Source organism: Stegostoma tigrinum, chromosome 25 (genome assembly GCF_030684315.1).
Source record: "Stegostoma tigrinum isolate sSteTig4 chromosome 25, sSteTig4.hap1, whole genome shotgun sequence".
NCBI lineage: Eukaryota > Metazoa > Chordata > Chondrichthyes > Orectolobiformes > Stegostomatidae > Stegostoma > Stegostoma tigrinum.
Window position 1 is genome coordinate 26,207,138 of NC_081378.1, and position 20,627 is coordinate 26,227,764.

Consider the following 20,627-nt stretch of genomic DNA (forward strand, 5'->3'; position numbering starts at 1 on the left):
AGAGAGGAGAAAATTGCCAGAGAATATAACAGAATATAAATAGGCTGGAGACTCGGGCGAAGAAATGGCAGATGGCGTTTAATCCAGGCACTGAGACGAGATGCATTTTGAAAGATCTAATCAGGAGGGAAAATGGTAGAACCCCTAGTAGCATTAACACACAAAATCGTCTGAGTGTACAGGACCACAGTTTTTTGAAATTGGCAAAAGAAGTTGATTAGGTGGTGAAGAATGGATATGGCATGCTTGTCTTCATCTGTCACGGCATGGATTTTAAAAACTGGCAAATCATGTTGGTGGAGGTGGATACAATAGGAACATTTAAGAGGCATCTCGACAGATACATGAATAGGCATGGAATAGAGGGATATGGATCACATAGAGGCAAAAGGTTTGTAGTGTAGAAAGGCATTAATTGTTGGTGCAGTCTTAGTGGACCGAATGGCCTGTACTCTGCTATACTGTTCTTTGTAGTGAGTAAAATAAAATATTAGAAGAAACTTATTCTTTTTGCACTTTATATAATGTCAAGTTTGAACTTTTAAATTCTATGAGTAACTTATACATTTGGAAAAAAATCTGTCATGGAATTCCACATATTTAGTGCTTCAATGTGGTCTAATAAACATAGATAAACTTACTTTCCACTTTGACTCTACAGTAGGAGTTTACCAAAGCTAGACCAGCCCACCAAGCGCTAACATTAACCGGGTGCATCTGACCTATCAATGGAAGTAAATGTTGTCATGCAACATTCTGCACATTCATTAATGAATTATGAAAAATCTTCATCAAATCTTAGATCTCCTTCATTTCTAACTACACATGAAGAACACATTACAGCTATTAAGTTGAGGTTTTGTAGCCATGCAATCATTAGTTCAAAGGGTTTTACATATAGAAGCACCATTATACAATTTGGCTGTATAATACCTAGGATACCCAGGAATGGCTGTTACATGGGCAGTCAAGGTGTATGTGGTACTTCAATTCACAATGCTGGCAACACTATCAGTCTACTTAAAGAATATGTCCTCTTGAGTACAATTGACATGAACACATGAAAATCAAACTTTTGAAGAGGTTATTCGAACCAAAATTGTGCAAAGTAACAGTATCAAGGGAGTAAGAGAAAATAAAACTTCAGATTTTCTCAAGTAATGAGCTAATACCAACCAATGGTTGTGTCTTGTACCCACTCCCACATGCACATCCATATTAGATATAACATGTAGTTATCATTTTATAATGCAAGCTCTGTTTAAATTGCCATTTGGACAATACAGTAGCTATATGATATTTGCTATGTTTCAACCTTTTGAGTTAGAAATAATACTCTCCTTGAAAGCAAAGGCAATAACAACAGACAAGTCCTATTCCCTCTCATTGATATTTGTGAGCACAGTTCAGCACGAATCCCAGAGCATGGGGTTGGTATGTTTGAGCTGTAGGTGACGCAAAAAAACTGATACAGGCAGAAAAGAGAAGGAAACTGTTAACAACAAAAGGTAAAAGATCCACTAGGTTCTGAGAACAGCAGAGTATAAGTGGTTCTATTACTGTGTTTGTTAATAGAGATCAAAAGCTGGTTGGATTGATACGTAAGGTCTTGCTTCATACATCTGTGTGGACACTTTGGCTGATAACATTGATAATCCCTAGACTAGACTTAAAGGAGGAAGAACCAAATGTGTTGCACAGATCAGGTAACAGGTGGAACAGATTGACATGTGGTTAATGGAGGCAATTATTCCTCATCATTGTCAAGTAGGTGTGGCAGCTGCAGGTAGGGTTGATTCAAACATGCCAAATGAAATTTACTCATCTTTCGCAGTCAGAGATTGCTTTTAATCCAGTTGTACATAATTTGTGAAATAATGGGATTATGTTGCTTGAAAGTAACCATCAGCATAACGATCATAATGGCAGGTCAAGTGGTGCTGGAACTGGTAGCTTCCAGTTCGATTGTATGATGTACCATGAAATAGAATGAGCAATGCTGTGAGAGGCACTTTACAGAGATTGTCTTTTTAAAAGAGCTTTCATTTTTGATGACTTCTATGAGAAGTTTCCTCATAGTTCTTTCTTCCTGTGGCATTGGTTGTAATTCTGTTCCTTATGAACATACAAGTTAGGTTTAGGACCCTTGAGGCTGCTTTGCATTCAGTAACATTATGGCACTTGTTGTAGCTATGACATTCACATAGCACTGTTACATGGGGCAAAATATGCACCCCCTTCTTTGACTATTCAGTGCTAGCAACCGTAGAAAGTTGCCTGGTTTTCTGTCTGCACTAAGAAGCAGGAAGCAAACGTATGGGATACTTGCCTTTATCAGCCAAGGCATAGAGTTTAAGAACAAAGATATTATGCTAGAACTGCATAAAATGTTGGTTAGGCCACAGGTAGTGTATTGTGTGCAGTTCTAGAATCCACATGGAAGGAGAGATGTGATAGCACTGGAGCAGGTGTTGCCTGGGCTGAAGTTATAAAGCGAGATTAAATAGCTTGGGCTTATTTTCTTTGGAGCAGAGGAGACTGAGGGGACCGTGTTTGAGATGTTTAAAATGATAAAGGGCATGGATAGGTAGACAGGAAGGAAAAATAACGGGGGGGTGGGGGCATAGATTTAAAATAAGGCACAGGAGGGGATGTGAAGAATTGTTTTACACTCAGACGGGAGTGGGAATGTGAAACTCAGTGCCTCTAAAGGTTGTTGAAACAGAAATCCTCACAGTATTTTAGAAATATTTAGATGTATACTTGCAATGCCAAAGGGATGCAAGGCTATGGGTCAAGTGCTTGATTTTGGGATTAGAATAGTTAGATGACTGTTTCTGAGTGGTGGGATGTTTTATGTGCTATAGGCCTCTATGACTCTTTGACAGCTGATCTGTTTATGTTTTGAATGCCACATCTTGTCACTGCATAAATATTTCCTCACAGTCTGATGAGTTAAATAAAGAAAAACTCAAAAAGTATTCATTATTAAAAGCAACATCCTATTAAATTGTGATATATGAGGTGGATCCTCTTTAATGCTTGCAGACAATTACATGATTGTAACATTAGATATTAGCTGTCACCTAAACTTTACAAGATAGTTTATCTATGAATCCTGTGGTATGTGTAGGATCCAATGGATAAACTTAATATTCCAGTGCTATATTGCTTCATGGATTCAACTTGAAAACAATAGTTCCACATGTACAATGGTTGCTACAATACTACAGCCAGTGTGTAGCAGGTTGCTAAAGATTGAAAAAAACTTCACAATGATATTTTACTGATGATGAACTGGTGCACTAAAGGTGGGATTAAATCTTCAAGAATATGCTTTCAAAACAGTTATGCATCTTCTGGGAATAGAAATTTAAAAGTTGCCTATACTATTTATTATTTCAGACAGTGAGCTTAATTTTCAGTTTTATTATTTTGGTCAAAATGGAGAGGATATTTACAATTTGCTTTGAACAGAGTAGTGTACCTGACATTTAAGGCCGCAATTTGGCCAGAAGACACACTACGTGTGAGGGAGGGGTTCCTGTTGCGAGGATGGGAAGATCAGCATTCCCAAATGTGCTGCAGAAGGTTATCACAGGCTGCTTTAAATTGGGTTCCCAACCATTATCAGCCTGATTGACAGACTTTCAAGCCAGATGCCAAATTCAAGGTTGATTTATTCAAGCAGGTAAGTGTATCAGAAAGACTGTTCGGGGAGGATCCTATCATTTTCTGTGGGTTCCACTTGGTGTGGATAATGCAGGTGGTGATCTGGGGTCAGCTGGGAGTGTGTTTCTTACAGTGTTAGATGTTAGTTGGAGGGGAGCCGGAAATAAGGGTAGATGGAAGCTTACTGAATGATATTTTTTATTCATTCATGTATGTGTGCAATGATGGCAAGGCTAAAATTAATTGCCCAATGCTAATCTCTGTTGAGGAGGTGACTGTGAGCTGTCTGTCATCTCTGACCACTGCAGACTGTATGGTTTAGGTAGCACTAGAATGTTTTGAAGCAAATTCCAAGAATTTGACCCAGTCATAGTGAAGTAATGATGACATAGTTTCAAGTCAGGTGGCTTGTGAGAGAACTTGCAGGTGATGGTGTTACAATGCATCTACTAACCTTAATCTTCTAGGTAGTAAAGTTCGGAAGATACTGTTGAAGGGATTTGGTGAGTTAGTGCAGTGTTGGAAGCAGTGAATGTATACAGTATTAGATGGGGTGTCAATCAGGTGGGCTACCTTGTCCTTAAATAATCTTATCTTTTTGAGTGTGGGGATGCACTCATCTGAGCAAGTGGAAAATTTTCCATCAAGTTCTTCACTTTTGTCATATAAATGGTAGACAAGGCTTTGGGGAGGATGTGAACTATTCGCTGCGAAATTCTTAGCCTCTGACCTGCTGTTATATTTAGAGTATTCATATGGTTGGTTCAATTCAGTTTTTGGTGAATGGTAACCCATAGAATTTCGATAGCAGCAAATTGAGTGATGGCAATGTCATAGACTGCTAAAGTGAGCTGCTTAGGTTCTTTCTGGATGGAGACAGTCATTGCCTGACCCTTATGTGGTACAAATGTTACTTGCTGCTCCTCTGATGAAGCCTGAATTTTGCTCAGGTTCTCCTGAAAATGGACACTGACTGCTTCAGTATCTGAGGTGTTGTAAGTGGTACTTAATGTTGTGAAACCATTAGCAAACATTTCCATTTTCTGACCTTATGCTGGAAGGAATATCATTGCTGAAGGCAGCTGAAGGTAATCCAGCTTTGAAACACTGGCAAGTTCCTGCAAGTTTGTCCTGGAATTGAGATGAATGATATCCAACAAGCACGACTATCTTCATTTGTGTTTGTTATGACTCCAACCAGTGGAGAGATTTTCCCCTCAATTGCCAAGGATCCTTAATGCCACTTAGATATATTAAGCCGAAATGTCACATTCACCTTTCCTTTGGAGTTGTTCTTTTGCCCATATTTCGATCAGGACTGTAGTGAGATCGGATGCTGCCCTGGCAAAACCCAAACTGAGCATCATAAAGCAGGTGAGGTCATTGAGCTTTGCTTGAAATGTCATTGACATCTCCCATCACTTTGCCGATGTTTGAGAGTAAACAGAAGAGCAGCTAACTACTCAGATTTGGTTTGACTTCCTGCCCGTGAGCAGGTCATACCCAAGAAGTGTTCCACTTTGCTGGGTAGATGCCAGGGTGGTAGCCATGCTGGCTAGTTATGAAACTGAAGTCTTCAATATGATTGCTTGAAGCATATCAGAATCCATAGCCTTCGTTATATCAACATCTTCAGATGTTTCTTGATATATGAAGTGGATGGAATTGTGAAAATCTGGCATCTGGGATGCTGGTGATATCAGGAGGAGATGAAAATGAAAAATAACAGTACTATAGTGCTGAACACCACATTAAGATACTTAGCACAGAGATTCCACCTTACTTTGGGAAGCAATATTTCAGTAGACCAATCATCATGCCTAAGGGACATTTAATAACAGACATTAACTATCTCTGAAAATTTCAAATTATTTTTGCTCTCAGGAAAGACTTGACAGGAAGCACAAAAAGCAATTTGAGAAAATACACCATTCCACTGATTTCTAACCAATAACAAGTAAAGCAAACTATTACCAACAGTAGGACACATGCTATTAGACTACAAAAACCACAAACCAAAATATGTGTATTTATCACAATTTATTGTATTATCTGATGCAGGTTTAAAACAGTACTATAACCGAACTTTCTTTAGTGCATCTGCACAATTTCATCAAGTGGAAAACTAAATTATAATATCTCTACTGCTAACTCAAAGGGCTAAGCAATTTGTACTCAATTTATTTATATGTCCTTAAATTCCCCTGGTACTCCTTCCTTTGTACTGTGTAACACTCATTCAGTCTACATTAGTCATTTTCTTTACTCTATGAAATGTTTTCCGGAGGCCCAGTCTCCATTGACTATGACTCATTGAGCACAACTAAACTCTGAACAATTTTAAAACGTTTTTCATATTACAGAGAGTATGGCCACTCACTTCATATCACTACAGAACAGCTAACACCCACATCAAGTTGTTACCTCAAAATAAATATTCATCAAATTTTGAAGAAACCTAAAATGCTAACATTTTGAATTGTTCGTGGTAAAACAATGGAGAATTCAGCTGGCACCTGTTCAAATGTATGTAGGAACTACTGTTTCTTGTACATTTGCAACTTGATTCTTTATGTTGGAGGTGGTCAGTCAGATAGTGCACTAGGTCTTAATTATTAACCTGTTAGGCATGGCAAAGTATCATGACACCAAATTAACAGAAGTAAATAGTTACTAACACAAGTTTAATAACTTGACCTATTAGCTACTAAGATATGAAATAGTTGCTTATGAGTTAGAAGTTAACAGGAGTCATTTTCCTGAAGAATGGCTATATCATAAAATTCTAACAATCAGGTAGAAAATAAATAATATTCTATCCGTGAAGAACTTGTGAATCCTTTGCTTTTAAACCTGAAGTTTCAATTTCCACGTTCAGTAATAATATTCTAATGCTCTGTTCGAAGTCTATTAATAACCTACTATTCAAACAGTGAAATTATATTTCATTTGGTTTAAACTCAAAAAATCTCAAAAAGCACAGTCTAGGGGAACTGTTCAATCTATCCATCCAATGGTTCAATCAGGAACAAAAATATATTCAACCTTGCATTAGTAAGAATGAGAACTTTGACCAACATCAATCCTGTATATTGATCCAGTGCAAGCTATTTCTAATCCACTGGAGAATTAAAGAACAAAGTTTGCTGAGTGAGCAAGAAAAATGCAGATCTTGAATTTGAACGCTGATTTTTAAACAGCTACATGACTTCTATACATTTACCTCTTCTGTAAGCTTCAAGTCTTATTTGTCAGCTAGTGAATTAGCCCCATTGAATACATAGCTGGTCATTACCTGGACATTTGGGTCCAAGTAGTTTTCAGGGATTAGACATGGCACTGCACTCCCATTATGAGCTCTTCTACCACCCACTGATAACTTTCTCTGAGAGTAACTCGTGACAAAAATTGTTTCCTGAGCCATCTCAATCATTCTGATGATCTCAAACTCACAATGACAGTGCACGAAAATCTGAATAGAAGTTGCAGTAATCTGTAACCTGCAACCAAACTGGAACAGCGTTCACTGGTGTGTGAAATTACACACAAAAAAAATCTTTTCAAGCTATCGTCCTCTCTACAAAAGTACTTGTTGAAAATGCAGTGGTTGATTAGTTTCCTAAATGGGTTAAATTTTATATGACTACAAACATTCTTGGTTGCTAGGTAGTTGTTCAATTTTTAACAACGTAGCCTGTCTCAAAGTCAGTTTTCAGTCAGCTAAACAGTGAAATGCACAACCGAGAGAAGCTCTCAGAATGTTAAGACACAGAAAAACGTCCGTTTAACTCCTGATTCAAAGCCAAGTATAAAATGAGAAAATTTTACAGGGATAACAAATCAAACTCTACCGCAATTTCAGAAAGATTGTCTTACCTCATATTCAGCCATATAATAGCACCAGCAGCTTTTAGCCCACTGTATCCTATTGTTTCACTTCCCACTGTTTGCCTTAGTTTGGTCAAAAGCATTTCATGACATCATTCATCAGTAAGTCACCCAAGCTGAAGTCGAGTATTAAAAGTAGAAGCCAGCACTGAATCAGATCAAGATCTGTTCAAAACTTAGCTTTCAGTGTTGGTTAGTCACCAGCAGTAATCTAATTTTGTATTGAAGGAAGTTAGCCTCCAACCTTGCTGGGTCATGTACATCTTGACAAAAGCAGAGCCAGAGAAATTGAAGCTAATGCGATAAAGCTTAATTCTAAGTGATCATGCTTATTTCACTAACAGAAAGCAAGCATAAATCTTCTTCCAGTTTCTGCGCTAATATGTCTGCTTGAATCTGCCAGTCTGTGCCAGCATTCCTGTGTGGAGGCAGCAGACACATAGCACACCAATTAAATGGAGCTCACAAAGCTATTGTAGCACCGAGATCAAGCATTGTAGAATCCTTTAAAATTTAATTTAACCATTTATTGCAACTACCATTAATTGAAGTAAAATAATCAGCCAGTGAATAAAGTCCACATAAACCGATAAAGAATTACCCATTTTCGGAAGTATATATGGTACAGCACTACCCAATTTAAATACGAAGATTAATGTTCAGGAAATATTTAAATATACTTGCCTCAGTCGCAACTCCAGCATTTCATTGGTTTTTTTTAACATTACATTTTAATTTATTACAATGATTGTAGTACTTTTGAAGCAGATTACAGACATTTATAAGAGCACATTCCCCTAAAGAAGCACCCATACGGTAAATAATGTAAACAATATTGTAGGATTGTCAATCCTGATAAATTACCAACAGAAAGTTTTTATAGATTCAAACAGTAAGTGAGATTACATGTGATATATTGTGCAATCTTTTACATTTTATTTATTCAAGAAATAGTTCTAGTTATTCTGTGTATTGGCAACAATATTGCATATGCTGGTGCACAGACAATGTCCAGGCTTGTTACTTAACAGCTGAAGAATGCATTATATACAGACGTCATTATTAACCGCTTCCATTATACAGGGCTTCAGCAACAGCTGGTAACAGGTGACGTTGAACCAGTGGCATGCCAAAATATTAAATAAACAAAACTATAGGGATGATTTCCATTTTCCCAGCATGACTCTGGTTTGGTTATTCATAGGGCAGTGCTCAACATTTAGATATTGGCGTCTGTTAGTACAACTCATATATTACAACACAGTTAGTACCTTGCTCTGATTGTAATCTGTTATTCCCGCTATTGTGAAAATACAAGAAAACATAAACAACAATATCTATAATGTCTACTGTTGATTAACTTTTGGTCCTGCTCTTCTAATTGCTTAAAAGATAGGATATTCAATAATTATTTAAAATAGAAACAATTTCCAATGTTTTGTTGAGTGCGTAGAATTTATTGGTTTTGTATTGTCACTAAACACTACTGGCACTGCCATGTGTGATTGCATGCTGTGTAATGACTGCAACCACAGTGATGCATTTTGTTTCCTTGATTAATTGGAGATTTTCATGCACATTGCTTAAGAAGATGCTGCCAGGCAAACCTCTTTAACACAGAACAACAACGGCATTTGATATTTTTGTAACATAGTAGACTTTGGTTCACTGATATTAATAGCACTAGCTGATACTCAAAACACCAATACAACACTACATAGGAATATTCAAAATATTTCGGAAATGCATAAAGTAATTGAGTCCATGAAAATTATGAAAAATCTTGTCTTCAATTGGTTTCTCTATGGAGTATTTGCAGCTATCCCTAGTTCAATTCTCTTTACTTCTGAAGCTAATTGAAAATGATTTTATGTGAATGTCTGATATTTAAGGCTACATTTTCCCGATATTTCAATTTTCATTTCAATATTCATTTGATTGCAGAAAGAAATTAACTGGTATATTGGTACCACCATTCTCTAGCCATATTCAAATTGAAGCCACAATAAACAGTAGGGGGTCATAAATCCAATGGGAAATTCAGGAAAAAATTTATCAGAGAATTATTCAGTGTGGATAGAGGCCATTCAGGTTATCAAGTCTACACTGATGCTCCAAGAAGCATCATACCCAAACCCCACCCGTTCCATGGTCAACCTAGCCTGCGCACTAACAGGGCAATTTAGCATGGCCAATACAGCAAAGCTGCACATCTTTGGACTCTGAGTGGAAACCAGAGCACCCACCAGAATCCCACGCAGACATGGGAAGGACGTGCAAATGCCATACAGTTAACCACCCAAGGCTGAAATCGAACCCAGGTCCTTGGCATTGTGAGGCAGCAATGCTAATCACTATGCCACTACGCAACACTTTACACCTTGAGTGGTTAGAATATGGAACTTGAGTATTTAAGTTGAATAACATTGTTGCACTTAACACAACTTTAGATAATTACGATGAAAAAGATTCTGCTGATAAGGTTAGTTGATGATGAGTTGGGGTGATGCTATTATGGAGTTTTAAAACTGACATTGATTGGTTGGGCCAACGATCTGGTTCTGAGCTTTAGGTTCTACATTAATAGACTCGGGAATGTCCTTGACCTCTCTCTCCTTAAAACCCATCTCTTTTGGTCACCAGTTTTGATTACCTTTTCCTTGGCTTGGTGCCAAATTTTCTCTGTTTATGCTACTGTATAGCACCATGGGATGTCTTTGAAAGGCACTGTAGAAATTCAAATTGTCTGCTGTTGTAAAACATCCATTTCACACAGACAGAAAGATTTATTGTAGACAGCCCTTCAATAGGTAATTGTGCCCAGCACTGACATTTGGGCTAGGTTGTCCCTTTCGGCAGAGGGTGAACAGTTGGAGATAATTGTGTGTAATGATTTAGAGTTAAATTGTGTAACAAATGGTTCTGATGATGACTTTACACATGAATATATTTCCCTGCACTAGCAACATCCGTTTCAAGTCCACACCATAACCAAGCACGCACAACCTCAGCATGATTGTTAGAGTGGGCCTTTTGTTGAAAACTCACATCAGTACCAGTTTGTGACAAAGTAGTCAAACAGGTTCAGTGAAAAGAATTATAAACTACTGCTCCCTCAATAGAAAACAAGTATCTTGACAAACTAAAGTGTAAAGTTTATGACGTGCTAAGAGTTTATGTATTTCAAGATTTAGATTTTAAAGTATTTGAGCTTTACATTGGTTTATATCTTGTTGTAGTTAAACCCTTTGAATAAATGGTGCTTATAGTATCACTGTTATGATTTAGTTAGGAGGGCTGAACTGGTTCCTTTCCTTGTATCACTTCCTCCATTGGTTGCAACAAAGTTGGGATTTAAAAGTTGTAGTCTGATTGCCAAATATGCATATTGTATCAGAAAGAACATAGTTCAGTATCAGAACTTAGTCAGCCAGGCTTTTAAAGAAATAATTAGTAAGTAAAAAAGTAGTGAATTGCAAACAAAACTTACTCAAGAAAATAATATGAAGATAATTGACAGAAGATTTAAACGGTGCAACTATATATAGCAATCCTTCTTCAAATAAACACATGTACACTACCTCCAAATCTGGGAGAAAATACATAAGACTTGGCAGAATATTATCTCTGAGTATTTTGGCCAGTTAAATACATAATAAAAATAATTATTCACAGATTTTGCAAACGTTGGTTGACAGCCAAAGTCACTGTCCGCACAGTAGTATATCTTCGAGGATCCGTTATGGCTGGCTGACATCTGTTTCTGGAGACTGAACTGTAAATTGACATTTCTCACTTGTGTTTACAAGGCTTTCCAGTGGGGTTTTAACTTATGCAATTTGTTGAGAGATGTTTCAGAGAAGACAATGAGAGGGCAAGGACTGTTGATCCAGGCAAGTTAGCCCAGACTCTGACTGTCATTGCTCAAGTCTAATAGCTTTAATACGTCCACAAACTGAGTCACATGACCTCTCTGAAAACATTGCAGATTCAGTGATTCTCATTGAGCAGGTTCTGTTCTTTGCAAATAGAAAATTTTCTTCTGTTGCTGTCAATCATCTTAGATATACAAAATGTTCTTTTTATAAAGTTCCAAGTCATGGGTATATATTCAGTCAATGATTTCTAAATTAATGTTTCAGATAACATTTCTTCATAACAGCACACATTGACATCATGGTCCAATATTTACAGGAAGGCAGGATGAAGGAGTGACAGCTGTCAGGGAGTCCTGGGAATGCTGGAATTGTAGAAGTCCTGCTACATTTAATGACTGGTCTTATTTAGAAATTGTTACTTCAGTTTCCACCTGAGAATTAGCCAAAAGCAATACTGATGGATGTAAAAGTGATGGTGGAAATAAAAGTAATCACGGGTAAAGGAGAATCATGAATAGCTGGAGTGATCTCAGAAGGAAAGCAATTACTGGGCTTGGACAGGGTGAAGAAATCTTGGGGAGAGCTTGGCAAATCATGACAAAGGGACAGATGGCAGCATGTTTGCTTCAACGCTGGAGTGAAATGTACCGTCTATACTTGGTCCACTAGCAATGCCAGGAAAGCGCTTAGCTGCTGGGTTTAGTGGCTTTATTTAAATATTATAATTACTAGCCTAGCTTTATAGAACAGATTACTCCATCCATCTACCTAAATCCTGCTGGGGATAAACCACGAGTAGTCGTGCTTATGAAAGATTAGGGCTTGATCATATTTTATCCCCCAGCCCTCTCCTGCTCATCACGGAGGCGGTTAAAATAATTCTCAATAAGTCTGTTGAAACAACTCTGATTTCAAATACCAAACCCGAACAAACTAACTGATTACAAAGACTAAATTGTGGAAACCAATAACAAAACTTGATCAACAACTAAATAGCTAGCTGCATCAATAAATAGTGAGTATTAGATTTTATTTTTTGTATTATACAGTAGTCAAAACCTGCTTTGTTCGGTAAGTTAATTTAATGAGAAATGTTACACTTGGACCAAACATGTATCTTAATATTTCGGAAGTTTCCAAAAGTCGTTTAATCAATGGGCGGCACAGTGGCTCAGTGGTTAGCACTCCTGCCTCACAGTGACAGGGACCCAGGTGTGATTCCAGCTTCGGTATTGTCTGCTTGGAGTTTGCATGTTCTTCCTGTGTCTGTGTAGGTTTCTGCTGTTTCCCTGCCACAGTTCAAAGATGGGCGGGTTAGGTGGACTGGCTGTACTAAATTGTCCCATAGTGCGCATGCTATTCGGATTACCCATGGTAAATGCAGGATTATTGGGATAGGGTAGGGGGCTGGGTGTGAGTGTGTTGCTTTTGGGAGGTTTAGTGCAGGCTTGATGGCCTGAATAGCCTCTTTCTGCACTGTAGTGATTCTGAGCTGAATCTTCTCAAAATTGGGTTAGGTGTCATTTTTGGGGAGTTTTGTGGAGGGCTTTACACATTGTTTTAAAGTATTTACCTCATTCTGCATGCACTATGCCTCCAGAGCACCATGGTAGCACCCAGCAATGATGGAAGTGCTCATCATTGCCAGGACCTTCTGGTCACTAGTGCCATACTTAAAATGCAAAGGCACACTATTTCAAATGTTGCAGGTCAGGATTAGCCCTTCACAGTTTCAGTGTGTGTGAGAATCTCACGGAGATATGGCAGACAGGGACAAACTGTCACTCCAGTTCATGGCCAAGGGCATAGAAGTCCTGGGTGGATGGGGTGGTGGAGATGAGGGCTGTCCTTTTCCTTAGACCATGGCCCTAAATCTTGCCAGTCTGGTTCAAAGATGCCACTTGGGTGATTTTCACACAGTGGAAGAATACCCAACCATTTGGGAAAATGGTCAATGACCTTCTGTTCTCCACAACAGTGTATACCACCATCTTTGCTGTAATACCTCATACTAACTGTAGCTCCACTACTGTAGCTTCCAGCTGCAAACAAGTCTCAAGGTCTACTCCTCCCACTGTTGTAGCAGCAACATTCCCCAATGGAGCTCAGTCACCCCAATCCCCCAAAGTATCAACCCTTCTTGTCCCCTACATTCCAACTCATTCACTCACTCACTTGGGACACATCTCTGCCTTACAACAATTGCATCACCACAAACAGCTGTGCTGTAAATTTTCATTTTACCCAATCCCTTCCCTCATCCCAGGGGAAAACAGCCCATAAAATGGCAGATATGAGCAAGATAGAAGAATCGGGTGATCAGCCATCTTCTGCTCACACCCTTTGAGTTGTGTAAACACCAATCATTTCCCTGGTCTGTCCTGTTCAGTGTGGTCTAAATGTGAAAAGAACTACTTTAAAAATACCCAGGATCGTTGAAGGGATTGCTAAACCTTTTAAAAACAAGTTATCGGTGCAATTGCAAGCGCTGCTTACAATCTTTCTTGTTCAACCAGTGATGGCTGTTTCGTTGTATAAACCAGAGCCAGGGGATGTGTAAGAAAGTCAGATTCAGCCAGAAGAAACAGCTGACTGGTGTGTGGAATTGTGACCAGTTTTCAAAGAGGAAGACCCTCTACCTGTCACTGGTTCCCAGGTAGCTGAACAGCTTGTGGGTGTGAATGTGAAGCCAGAAGCATTCAGACCTCCAGAAAGGTAGATGTTAGCTTTCTCTCTGTAGTAGAAAATACCTAAAGCCTGAAGAAAGATGCCCTCACCAGGTGCTGTAAGCTGTTGCTGTTAACAAATAAGTCAGAGACTTTGATTTATGAATGAATTGCTCTGCACCTTGTGCAAGCAAGTGAAATTGCCTGGAGAAGAGAGATCAAGGAGCAGCAAGTCCTGGCAAGCCCAAAACATCTTCTTAGTGAGCCCTGTAGCCAGGGACTACATTGAACTACATTTTCAGATTTTCCCACCTCCCATATCACCAATTTTCCTATTGTGCTTGTTTGTATGTGTGTGTAGGGAGAGGTTATAAGAGGATTAGAATTTTAAGTAGCAGAGTTACAAGTTTACCTGTAGCTAGACTCCATTTATCTGTAATAGATAATAGTTTTTATGCACAGATATCTGGTCCATGCTTTTTATCAATCAATGAGTTTAAGAAGTCAGGTAAATTGGGAAATATTTAGAATTTTAATTAAATCTTTAACTTTTGTGACAACTCTGGGATTAGCGGGATTTGGTTTCTAGCACACTCCCCCAATTAGCTATGAAAGGAAAGTATCCTTTCACTATTGTGAGAGGATGAAGTCCACTGAGACTTCTGTATCCCAGAAACCAAGTAAGATTCATTGTCAAGAGCTGAGGTGCTGCCCCACTACCATTACTGCGAATTTCCTCAAAAGTAAACCTGAAGCTATGTGATGTAACAATAACCAGACTGAAAGAACAAATTAAGCTGAGAGGCCAATGCATTGAGAGGAATAAACATCTTGCACAGCATTAGATATTAAATATTAAACAAAATCCTCTCATTCAAACTAAAGCAAGTCTAAAGCTTACACAAGTAACCCTAAAACCCAAAAAGATTTGCAGTGTTTGGTGATCCCCAAAATAATTGACTGCCAAACAGATCCTGGAAGATTTCAACAATGCTTTAAAAAGACCTTGATGTCTTCCAGTCAATATCACCTTGAAGTAGTTGAAATGATGTGACTGACTCAGCATCTGTTAAGGAGAGTTTCAGCTGCCCTTGCATCCAGACGGAGAGTCATGATACAAGAGTCGGAAAAGAAGGCAGTGATGAAAAAAGTTACAGTTCCTGCAGACTGGATTAGCAGCAAGGTAGCAGTGGCAAACCTGGAAAATTGATAGTGCCTACAGATCCAAAGGATCTCAGTCCAGCTTTGAAGAAATCTCCCATGTCAACCACAGTAGAAAGTTTGCCACAACTTGCCAAAGCACAAGCCTTTACTCCCTTGATACGAAGGATGATTACTGGCTTAGGAAGCTGAGTGAACGCAACAGTTTTCCAACCACCTTTTTGAAAATCCTTCAGGAGATAAAGATGGTTACATATGCTGTTTTGACATTTCCAGAAGTGTGCCAATGTAGACCACACAATAAAATCAGTGAGCTTGCCGAAATGGAAGTTGTTGTGGATGACCTGCTAGTTGATGAATGGAAGAAACCATCACCAGCCACAATCAGAATCTAAAGAAACTAGTAGAGAGAGTTCGCCAGATGGAGCAGAAGTTGAATGTAACAATTTAGCGATTGCAAATGCCTAAGAGACCAACAGAGAGGAAAGCAGTGCAGTGTTATTTTGGATCAATGAACAATTGTAGAATTCTGAGGAGCAGAGGGATCTACATGTTAGCATGTATGTACAGAACATAATCAAAAGATAACATCCATTAGCCTTCTTGATTATGAGAGGAATTGAACTTGGAGGAAAGTTCTTGGAGAGCATAGAGGAAGGCTGAGGGCAAGTGGAAAAGGGAGGAGGAAGAGAAGGGAAAAAGTAAAGGAAAGAGACTGAGACAAAGATGAGGTGGAGTGAAAGAAAGGGGAGAGGGAGTAAAAATATGGAAGGAGGTAAATGAGAGGCAAGGGTGCAAAGAGAAAGTGGGAAAAATAAATATGATCATAGTAAGTTATTCATTGCATTTGATTTGTATTCCATTGTTTTCAAGGAACGAGGCTTTGAACTGTTTTTATAATGGATTGTCATTCAGGCAGAGAAAATGAAAATACTATATAACTTACTTCATTGAATAACAGAAGGTTTTATTATTAGTGCCATAAAAGGAACAAACTAATTTTGGTTGGAGATATTCTGATTCCCAAATTCATATTATTATTAATCATTGATATTATATAAAGTAATGGCTCTGAAATTGTTAATATTGAAAATTACACTGAGCTCCAATCAATCTGATGATTTCCTAACGACTTGGTGGGATAAGGTGGAACAGTTCTGGATTTTAAAGAAAACAGACTTTAAATTCTAGGTTTTCCTGTAGTCTCTAGCACAGTTTTTATCATATGAATGGGTAATTGCGATCATATATAAACTATGTTTTGTTTAAGGCAAGAGCTTCTTCACATTACGTAGTGAGTTCTCCTCTACCACAGTAGACAAAGCAGGCCTTGTAAATCCAAAGGAGAATAGTGGCAGCAAACCTAACTTATTGAGACCAAGAGTCCGGTGAACTCAAATGGTGCCAGTCGCCGTTGTCTGATGATTTAATATAGCTGCACTATTACAACAGCCATCATTCTGTTTCATCAGCATGATATTGGAAGTTCATTTTGAATCCAGTAATATTCTCCCAGGAGATCCCCAGTGATGTAACAAGGAAAGGACTTGGATCACAAATCCCTGTTTCTATTTACTTTCATTCCTGAGAACAGAACATTCTCAGACACACCGAGGAAAAGGAAGTTTCTCTGATGGTAATCTCCTAAATTTGGTCACCAGCTGTGACTACAAGGGAAACATGCAGGAAACAAATTTGGAAACTGTAGATTTATTTCCCAGTAAATTGTTACACTGAGAGGCAAGAAGTGTCATTTCAATCTTTGGAGATGGAGATGGTCTACTGTGGGCAACATCAAATTGGCTGCTGCCTGATTGGATGACGATAAAGGCCCCATGGTACAGGAGGCCATTCAAGTGGGGTAAGTGTAAAGGACTGTGCTAGCGTTAGAGGATAATGTTGCTGGGGTACAATTATAATGTTCTGCAGCCGCAGCTTGGAGGTTGAACGTTGTGTTGCCTGTCAATTGTCAAGGAACCAATTGTCATGGTCCATGCACGATCTCAACATAAGTAGAATTAAGAATGTACTCCTAATGCGAACGGTCAGGGAATTAGGATTGAAACACGTAAGTAATCACTGCATTGTTGCCTGAGCTAGATATAAATTGGCATAGGAACTAATAGGTTAGAAATCTAAATGTAAGACTGAAAAAATAGTGTGAGAGGCAAAGATTCAATATATAGGGCCTTAGTACTACTTGATGGAAGTCACTTTGAAAAGTTCCTCTTAAATTGGGCTCGGAACTGTGTCCTGACAAACTGTATATTCTGAGCAATAAGATAGGCCTTTAACCTAATAAAGGCAAGCTGAGATAATTCAAAAAAGGGTACATTCCAAGCAATAAAAGAAATATTGAAGTTTTGGAGCAGATAAGTGATTGAGAAGAGGTAAGAAGAGTTGATCAGGAAGAGGCAAAATGCTGAACAGGTTTGTTGGAGCAATACTGATAAAGGTGACAATCGGAACAATAATAAACCTAAAGGCACTATTTTGGAATGTGCAAAGATTGATAACAGAGCAGCCAAATTTATAGCATAGGTAGAAGTTACTAGGTTTGATTTAGAAACCGACATGGAGATATTATTGGAGACCGTAGTTGTGAATTAAATATTTCAAGGTAATTTACTTTCAGAAAAGACAGACAAACAGAAAGAACACAAGAAGTAGAAGCAGGAGTCAGCCATTTGAACATTTGAGACTTTACCACCTTTCAATATTTTCATTGTAGCAACAGTGAGCAGACCCACAGAACTGAAGACAGACAATAGAGTCTAAAGTGAAGTTTGGACAGTACATGAAGAAAGCACAAGGTCCTTTCAATGATCTAAACCCAAAGGTGGGGTACATATCCAAAGTGACGTTCAGTGGAGACAGACTTTGAGATACATCTAGGTGCTGACTTACAAGTAGGAAAATCCATGTAACTGATCAGAATGAGTAAGAGAAGCCCAAGGCAGAAAACACAGTAAGCAGCAGAAGCAGGAAGAAACAATAAGAAAAGTAAACAGAAATGAAATCACTTAGAGAGATCAGGAAGCAATGACCACTCAGAAAATGCACTAAAGGGAAGTGCATGATAAAATACATAGCCCAGGTTATGAAGGAACATTACTGAAGGAAATCCAACCTGCCAGCGTTATAGAGGGTCAAAAGTGCAAGAAAAAGGCAGGACAGTTGCCATGACAGCACAGAAAGTTAAAGCACACTTACTAATACAACTTCCCTTCCTGGCAAGAGCTGAAATCATTTAGTGCTTGGATCATCTCCTTTGAGACTATTTTTTCTTAATGGTCTCCGCTGCTGCTATGTTTAGATCTTAAGACCAGCCACTGTCATAAGATCCCTTCACAAATCCAACAATAGAAAGGACTTCGAAGGAAATTACGAGAGAACAAATTAATTTTTCATGTCCCCTTAGAGGAGAGAGAATGTTGTTGGACATTAAGAGATAAGGCCATCATAGTCTGACTAGATAATAGGACTGTTCTATCATTAGAGAGAAATGACTAAATCGTAGAGTTATTGAATTATACAGCACAGAAACAGACCTTTCAGCCCAACTTATCCACGACTGACCAGACATCCCTATCTGATGTAGTCCCATTTGCCAGCATTTTCCCATATCCCTCTCAACCCCTCCTATTTGCATACCCATCCAGATGCCTCTAAATAACAAAGAGGATTGATGAGGGCAGAGCAGTGGATAGGATGTATATGTACTTCAGTAAGGTGTTCAACAAGATTGCTCATGGCATACTGGTTAACAAGGTTAGATCACATGGAATACAGGGAGAACTAGCCATTTGGATACAGAACTGGCTCGAAGGTAGAAGACAAAAGGTGGTGGTGAAGGGTTACTTTTCAGACTGAAGGCTTGTGACCAGTGGTGTGGCCCAAGGATTGGTGCTGGTTCCATTGCTTTTCTTCATTTATATAAATGATTTTGATGTGAACATAGGAGCTATGGTTAGTGAATTTTGCAGATGACACCAAAATTGGAGGTACAGTGGACAGTGAAGAAGATTACCTTAAAGTACAATGGGATCTTAATCAGATGAGCCAATGGGCCGAGGAGTAGCAGATGGAGTTTAATTTCGATAAATGCCAGGGGCTACATTTTGCAAAGAGAATTCAGGACAGGACTTATACACTTAATGGTAAGGTCTCAGGGAGTGTTATTGAACAAACACCTTGGAATGCAGGTCCTTGAAAGTGGAGTCTCAGGTAGACAGGATTGTGAAGAATGCATTTGGTACGCTTGCCTTTATTGGTCAGTGTATTGAGTAGAGGAGTTGGGAGGTCATGTTGTGGCTGTACAGGACATTAGTTAGGCCACTTTTGGTATAGTGCATGCAATTCTGTTCTCCCTGCTATAGAAGTGATGTTGTGAAAGTTGAAAGGGTTCATAAAAGATTTGCAAAGATCTTGCCCTGATTGGAGATTTAAGCTAGAGGGAGAGGCTGAACAGTTTGGGGCTATTTTCCCTGCAGTGTTAGAGGCTGAGGGGTACCTTATATAAAATCACTCAGAGTATGGTAAATAGGGTAAATAGACAAGGTCTTCACCCTGGGGTGGGGAAGTCCAAAACTAGAGTGGATAGGTTTAAGGTGAGACGGTAAAGATTTAAAAGGCAGCTAAGGGGCAACCTTTTCATGCAGAGGGTGGTACATGTATGGATTGAGCTGCCAGAGGAAGTGATGGAGGCTGGCACTATTACATCATTTAAAAGGTAACTGCGTGGGTATATGAATAGGAAGGGTTTAGAGGGATATGGGCTGAATGTTGGCAAATGGAACGAGATTTATTCAGGCAAATTGCTCAGCAGGGTTGAGTTGGACTGAAGGGTCTGTTTCCAACCTGTACATCTCTATGACTCTATGGTCCTTTTTAAATCCTTCCCCCTCACCTTAAACCTATGCTCCCTAGCTTTGTACTGCCCCACTCTAGGAAAACAACCTTAACTATTTACCCTACCCATGCCCTTCATGATATTACAAACCTCTATAAGTTCACCCCTCAGTCTCCAATGCTCCAGGGCAAAAGCTCCGGCCCATATAACCTCTTCCCATAACTCAAACCCTGTAGTTCTGGCAACATCTTTGTAAAACTTTTCTGCACACTCTCAAGGTTAACAACATCCTTCTTATAGAAGTGTGGCCAGAATTGTACACAGTATTCTACAAGTGGCCTCACTAATGTCCTGTATAACTGAAACATGATGTCCAAACCCCTACACTCAATGTTCTGTCCATTGAAGACAAGCATGCCAAATGTCACCTTCACCACACTCTCTACACCTGAGGTTCACCATGCCTCAGGTGTGGGGAGAGGTTGAGAAGGCCAGTCCTTCTTTGTAACG

The 20,627-nt window shown here is 38.9% G+C and overlaps 1 protein-coding gene across 1 annotated transcript in view; it reads right to left on the minus strand.

The window, feature by feature from the left end:
• The window catches only part of sema3c (sema domain, immunoglobulin domain (Ig), short basic domain, secreted, (semaphorin) 3C), a 163,334-nt gene extending 155,378 nt beyond the window's left edge, over nucleotides 1-7,956 (minus strand). The window contains exon 1 of the mRNA XM_048554274.2: nucleotides 7,549-7,956. The gene's annotated coding sequence lies outside the window, so the exon portion shown is untranslated. The remainder of the gene's footprint in view (nucleotides 1-7,548) is intronic.
• Between the last annotated feature and the right edge of the window lie 12,671 nt (nucleotides 7,957-20,627).